Here is a 7,431-nt window from a genome sequence, read left to right as displayed (position 1 = left end):
TCCGTTTTTCGTGTCCTGGACAAGGGGCCGGTTTTCGCCGATCAGGACTGTTCCATGTGTGGCAGAATGCTTGGTTTTCTTAATCTCTCCTCATTAAATGCAATGCCAGTAGCTCCCCCAAACAAAACAAGACAACAATGCATTGCCATCTCAAGGGTTTCTGCGGCTGTAAGTCAGCCTCATCTTTCTTCCGAGAGCGGCGGGTGGTGGGTTTCAACCGCGTGAGTCTGCGGACTGCTGGGGGAAGAGGCAAGTGGAGAAAACAGGGCTGAGTTCCTAGAAGGAGACAGGCTCCAAGATGACCCTTCAAGAGAAACTAGCCTTCCTTGGGAGGGGCTGAGGTCAGGCATCAGCAGGATTACAGCTCACCTCCATAAGTGGCTGTTCTGAGTGGACTCTCCCTGTGGACCTCAGGGGCAGGGAGGCCTAGAGGTGTGGCACCAGACGAGTGCAGACACCATCATCCCTTGTCCCATGGAATCGGAGTTTGTGTTTAATCCGATCCGCTGGCGGCTTGCCTACACATGGACGTTGGAGAATTGCTGGTGGTGCCTCTCTCAAGAGCTGACTTCTCCATGAAGAGAAGCTTGTGTTGCCCCTGGCGGCCCTCTGATCTGGGAAGTTTTGATTAATATTCTCCTCCCTGCTGGGGCCTTCCTGACCCAAAGCTGCCTACCTGCCCTTCCTTCGAACACTCATTATCTTAACAATTTGTCCGTTATTTGGGACCAGTGAAAAAAACCTTCAGCAAACATGCCCTGAGGCTCCTGGGGCATATGTGATAACTTACTCAAACCAATTTGATCCTTATTTAATTTCCCTACATCGTCCATTCCAAAGAGTTCTTAAAAAGTAATTTCTGAATCCTTTGGATAGGCCATTTATTGCACCGTAACACTTACTCTCCAGAGGGATGTGTGATTATACCTAGAACGAGAAAGCTGTGTTATTAGAAATAATATTTGGTCGGAGAAAACTCTAAAGAAATAGGGTTGAAAGGGGAATGGGAGAAAAGGTGGTGGAGTGGGCGCAGTGGGGTGGTCGGGTGTCTGCTGCGTGTACAGTGCCCATTTTTACACTCTGGAACTGAAACTGGGGCCAAGATATGGAGACAAGCTAACCTCTCATCAGTGGCTGAATGGATCAAAAAATATGGGACAGTCCCAGAAGACAAACAATGAGATAATGGAACGAGGCAACATAGTGAAAGTCTGGAGAAGTATAATGGAAGAAGAAGGAAAGTGAGTCAGCGAGCTCCCAGATAATCACTCTGACTTTAACCGATGAGAGAAACAGTCAACCAAAAAGGCGAAGAAAGCCTGAGAATGATGTGTGACAGGATCAAGAGAGACAACCCACATCTCATCGGAATCCCAGAGAAAGAAGAGGCAAAACGTCCACAGAGAAAATGGTGTAAGAAGTCATAGAAGAAAACTCCCCCGACATCACAAAGGAGGATAAAACAGCTATATTCAAGGTAGTTGAGAGAGTTCCCGATAGGATAGAGCCCAACAAACGGTGGTAAATGACACACCATGCACCTTTTATTCAAGGTTAAAAAATAACAGGGAATCTGCAAAACACCTCATAGTGTGGACACGCCTGGAGCACATGATACTGAATGAATGAAGTCAATCATAAAAGGACAAATAGGGTATGAGCCCACTATTTTAAGAAGTCAACGGTAGGTATAAATACAAGGAAGAAAAACAGAAGCGCTTTTTGATACTTACCAGGAAGGGTAGGTGAGTGGGGAGGGAGAACCACTAACTAGATCATCCTGATTCAGGCTCACAGCCATTGACTCTACAGACATACATTAATTTGAAGGATGGAAAGTCAATATACTGTTGGGGGTGGAGGGCGATCACAAAAAGCTCTAAAGAAAGGAAGACAGGGAGAGGTGCATGAGTTACAGACAACAAAGTTAACCACTGTGCCAAATGCAGGCCTGCATTAGGAAACACTGATCTATCAGAGGCTACGTAGGCAGAGAGGTAAGATGAACAGGTGTCAGTAGGTGAAACCCTTGTCTAGGGTTGGCAGATGATGTTTCTCCATACTTCTTTGCATGAGTTGTAAATATTCCCATGCATGTAGTAGAGCAAACAAGGGGTTGGGGGAAAGTGTGTCAACTCCTTGGCCATAACCAACCATGTTTAAGGATTCGATCAATGGGCCTTGAGGCTTAAGAGCACAGTTGGGGGGACATCAAGGGCCATTGGCATAACAAGTCCACAGACAATGTTCCACAGCACACTTTGCTGAGCGACCACCGGGGTCTTAAAAGCTCACATAACCATCGCACCCCAAAGGAGCCAGGAAACGCAAAGATACTTGGAAACAACCAGCCCAAAGGGCTAATGGACCACACAAACCCAGCATCCATCTCTGGAGGCCAGAAAACACGAGATGATGTCGGGTTGCCACTGCTCATCACAAAGGGAACAGGATCACAAGAGAGGGGCTTGGATGGGGCAGGCAGGGCATGGAGAGGATGTGGAGCCAAACTCAAAACCATGCAAAAGACCAAGACTTACTGGTCAGACCAAGACTGGTGGTACCCCTGAGACTATGGCCCTTAGTGACGTTTAAGGCCTGGAACTGAACTCAAGGCCACCTACTCCTACTCTCCTCTCCCCCTCACCCCCCCAGAAAAGAAAAACGAGCTTGGAAACCAGAGGGAAAACACACGTTCAGAAAGATCTTGTCCAGTATGGTTGCTACTGGTCACACATGGGCACTGTAGTCTGGGTGTTGGGCCACTGACCACACGGTCAGTGGTTGAAACCCACAAGCTGCTCCGCGGGAGAAAGAAGAGGCTGTTTGCTCCCCCAAAAGCGTGCAGCCTGGGAAACCACCACGGTAGGAACCGAGTCTGACTGTGGGTAGTCACACGTGGCTGTTAGATAAGAAACAGTGAAAATGCATCACATTTCTGTGGTCGGCACCACACTCAGGGCTAGGGGAGGAGGGATGGAGACAGGAGGCACAGGGGAGGGATGAGTGCGGGTGCCTGGAGGCCCGGGGGAGGCGGAGCTGAATCAGAACGTGTCTGGATCATGGAAGATAAAGCGGTGGTCTATTCGTGATAAAAAGAGGAGAGCTCCTTGAGAGCTCTTCTAGAAGCTCTGTTGGCTATTCTAGAGGACCCCAAGCTCCTGCAGGTCCGGGGACATATTGGCTGCGAAGAGGCTGTAGCTTATTTCTAATTCAAAACCAAACGGCATGGGGGTGGTGAGCGCCTTTCAACCTTAGGATGTGTCGAAATCAGTGAATGAAACCACGTGGGTGCCCACGTTCTGCCGAGTTGGCAAGCAGCTATGGGCGGGGTCCTGAACCACAAGACCCATTCCTTGGGCTTCCTTGCGCCACCCTGACAATATGGGTAGATCCCTCCCGGTCTCTTCATGCAAATGTTTATGTGCTTGACTACGGAGGGTACAGAGGGCAAGGTCGGTGGTTTGAGTCCACCTAGAGCCACTCGGAAGAGAGACCTGGTGATCTGCTTCTTGAAGGTCACCACCCTGGAGATTCTGGTGCCCGCAGTTCAGCGCTGCGCCTGGCTTAGCTGTTGGTTGTCTTGGCGGGCAATGCCTGGAACTGGCTAGTGGTGTGCCTACATGCAGGTGAGGAAGATGGAGCTTCTGAATTCACGGGGGGCTGGAGGATGGAAACCCGTCATCTTTCTCTCCCTGCTACCGAGTTGATTCTGACTCACAGCGCCATTTAGGGCAGAGTGGAACGGCCCCTGTGGGTTCCAGGCTGAAAGTCTTATACAAACTCACGGCCATCCGGTCGATGCCGGCTTGGAGCAGCCCTATAGGACAACGGCCTTTGTGAGTTTCCCTGACTCTTATTTTTTTCAAGTCATTTTATGGAGGGCTTGTACAGCTATCAGAATCCATCCATCCATCCATCCATCCATCCATCCATCCATCCATCCATCCATTGTGTCAAACACATTTGTGCCTTTGTTGCCATCATCATTTTCAAAACATTTGCTTTCTACTTGAGCCCTTGGTATCAGTTAATTTTTTCCTTTCTCCCTCATGAACCCTTGATCATTTATAATGTCTTTGTTTCCATGTGTTACACCAATCGTTGTGTCCCTTCACCCACTCTTCCAGTTGACCGTCCCCCTGGGTGGGGGTTATATGTAGATCATTGCGATCGGTTTCCCCTTTCTCCTCCCACCTTCCCCTTCCCCTCTGGTATTGCTACTCTCATTATTGGTCAACAGCCCGTTTTTCTCCCTTGAATCGGCTGGTAGTTTTGAACCACTGACCTTGCAATTAGCAGCCCACCGAGTAGCTCCTCCATAAATCATCATCTCACTTCCTGCCATCAAGCTGATGCCGATTTATAGTGACTCCCCCTCTCCCCCTTCCCCGTGAGACTGTAACTGTGTATGGAAGTAGAAAGCCTCATCCTTCTCCTGAGCAGTGGCTGGTGGTTTCAAACTGCTGACTTTCTGGATCGTAGCCCAGCGCAGAACCACTATGTCACTAGGGCTCCTATAACTCTTTATGGTGACAACACAAGTGAACAAACAATGAAATGCACTCTTGATTCTGCGGTCCTGTTCTCCTATGAGAACACTCGGGGGTCAACAGAGTAGAGGCAAAGTAAAAAAATGTATCAGAATATGAAGTTGTACCTGGTTAGTCCTCGTGGAGGAGAAGAGAAGGTAGCGGAGGAGACCGAGGAGGACCAGGCAGGAGCACTGGGACTCGTTATTCCGAGGTGGCTTGGCCCTGAGGTCCTTGGCGTCTCTGTGTTTCAGAGCAAGGGGACGTGCTGACCAGCTGTGCTTGGTGAGCCATGTGCGCCACTGACACATGTTGCTCCGTGATACTAAGGGAAGGCCCCTCCCCGCAAGAACCACCTAAACAAACAAAAACAGAAAAACAAGACCTAAGTAGAAAGAACAGTATGGGTGATAAGTGTGGAAACCCTTTTCAGTTGTAGTTTTCAACCATTAACACACATGTATTGAAAGGCAGCTGGGAAAACAGACGTCGGTCAACTGTCCTGCATCCTTGCTCCGCCGTTCTGGACGGGAGCTGGGTCATGCTCTCAGGGCAGGCAAGGAGCCCAGGGGAGCCAGGCGAAGTGCTTAGCAGCCACCACAGGCTCCTCCTCTTCTTCACGGACCTGCTCCCTTACCGCCCTGATGCCCTTTCCAGGGCTGCTCCCTCCTGGGAACATATCCCAAGTATAGGGGAGACAAAGTCTTGCCACCCTTGCCTCTGAGGCGTGTTCTGGCTGGACACGTCTTCCAACTTGGATTTGTCTGTAGTCCACGGTCTGTTCAGTATTCCCTGCTCAAAAGTCAAAGGTGTCTGTTCATCTTCAGTGGTCTGTATTTGTTGCGTAGCTTTTGCACGTACATGAGGGATGGGAAATACCACGGCTTGGGTCAGGTTCATGCCTTAGTCTTTAAGATGACAGCTTTTTATTTTATTTTTTTAACACTTTAAAGAGGTCTTGTGCAGCTGTGATAGGTAGGTTTATCTATTTCTTTTTAAAAATCATTTTATTGGGGGCTCGTACAACTCTTATCACAATCCATCCATCCACCCATTGTGTCAAACACATTTGTACATTTGTTGCCCTCATCATTCTCAAAACATTTTCTTTCTACTTGAGCCCTTGGTATCAGCTCCTCATTTCCACCCCCTTCCTCATGAACCCTTGATCATTTATGTTATGTTTTCATGTCTTACACTGTCCGATGTCTCCCTTCATCCACTTTTATGTTGTCCGTCCCCCAGGGAGGGGGTTATACATAGATCATTGTGATTGGTTCCCCCTTTCTCCCCCACCTTCCCCTTACCCTCTTGGTATCTATACTCTCATTATTGGTCTGAGGGGTTTATCTGTCCTGGATTCCCTGTGTTTCCAGATCTGATCTGTACCAGTGTACATCCTCTGGTCTAGCCGGATTTGTAAGGTAGAATTGGGATCATGATAGGGGTCTGGTGGGGGAGGAAGCATTAAAGAACTAGAGGAAAGCCGTATGTTTCATAGTTGCTATACTGCACCCTGACTGGCTTGTCTCCTCCCCACGACCTTTCTGTAAGGGGATGTCCAGTTGCCTACAGATGGGCTTTGGGTCCCCAATTAGCACTCCCCCTCATTCACAATGATATAATTTTTTTGTTCTTTGATGCCTGATATCTGATCCTATCGACACCTCATGATCACACAGGCTGGTGTGCTTCTTCCATGTGGGCTTTGTTGAATCTCAGGATAGGTAGGTTTATGGTCCCAATCTGGCCAATAGGAACATGTGGGATGTTAATTAGGTTGCAGTTTGATTGGAGAGCAAAGAGATTAAATGGCTGTTTGTTGCTAGGCTGTAGGATGCAGAGTATTGTCTTTGTGGACTAGGTTATACCAATTGACCTTGATGTGCCCCCAAGACTAGGTCCCTGAGCCCCCGACCCAGTGACTCAGTCCCTCAATATGTTTGGGTATCTCTAAGAAGATTTTGCCTCCTGTGTCATTGAATATTTTGCCCATAGAATCCCTTAACATTCCAGCTTCAGCCATGGATATTTTCCGTCAGTGATTGCAGCTGGAGAAATGCCAGCATGTTCTTCACTTTCAGTGTTCTCTGATACTTTAATTTGTTTCCTCAAGCTGTTCTTTGAACTCTTCTGTTCAGCCAGTCTATGTTCAAGAGCACATTTCAGAATCTCCTTGGGAATTCATTTGCTCTTTTCTTTCTTTCTGACATTTTCATCATCCTTGCTTTTTCCTGTAGGATGTCTTGGGATGATCCATCCCTCCGCACATTTAGTCTTTGGTCATGAGTGGTCAACGCATTAAATCTGTTCTTGAGGTGGTCTATACATCCAGACGGGATACACTGAAGGTCCTACTTGGCTTTGGTGGGATTGGTTTAATTCTCTTTGATTTCAACTTGCATTTGCATGTAAGCAACTGATGGTCTGCTCTGTGCTTGGCTCCCAGCGTTGTACGGACTGATGACACCGAGCTTCGCATTGCTGGTTCCACACATGTAGATGGCTGGATTCCTGTGTAGTCATTCTGTGTGGTTCACATGTGTAATCTCCTTTACGTTCTTGGAAAAAGGCATTTGCAATGCATTAGCTGTTGGTCCTGCAGAATTCTATCATGCGATCTGTGGCATTATTTCTTTCACCACGGTCATATTTTCCAACAACTGATCCTTCTTTGTTTCACATTGCAGTCACTAGTAATCGTCATGTTGATTGCATATGCGACCAATTTCATACTGCAGAAGTTGGTAAGAATCTTTGACACTAATCATTGTGTATAAATTTGAGTAATAGTTATATTAACTGGTTTTCTTATAGGCATATGGATATTATTTTATTGTTGATATTGTTGTACATCAAGATATATAGTGAAAATAAAAAAATAATCATTTTATTAGGG

The sequence above is a fragment of the Echinops telfairi genome, unplaced genomic scaffold, assembly GCF_000313985.2.
Source record: "Echinops telfairi isolate 266 unplaced genomic scaffold, ASM31398v2 ScPeMD7_3533;HRSCAF=4204_1, whole genome shotgun sequence".
NCBI classification, from domain to species: Eukaryota; Metazoa; Chordata; class Mammalia; order Afrosoricida; family Tenrecidae; genus Echinops; species Echinops telfairi.
The sequence above is the reverse complement of the archived record's forward strand: the minus strand, read 5'-3'. Positions refer to the sequence as shown.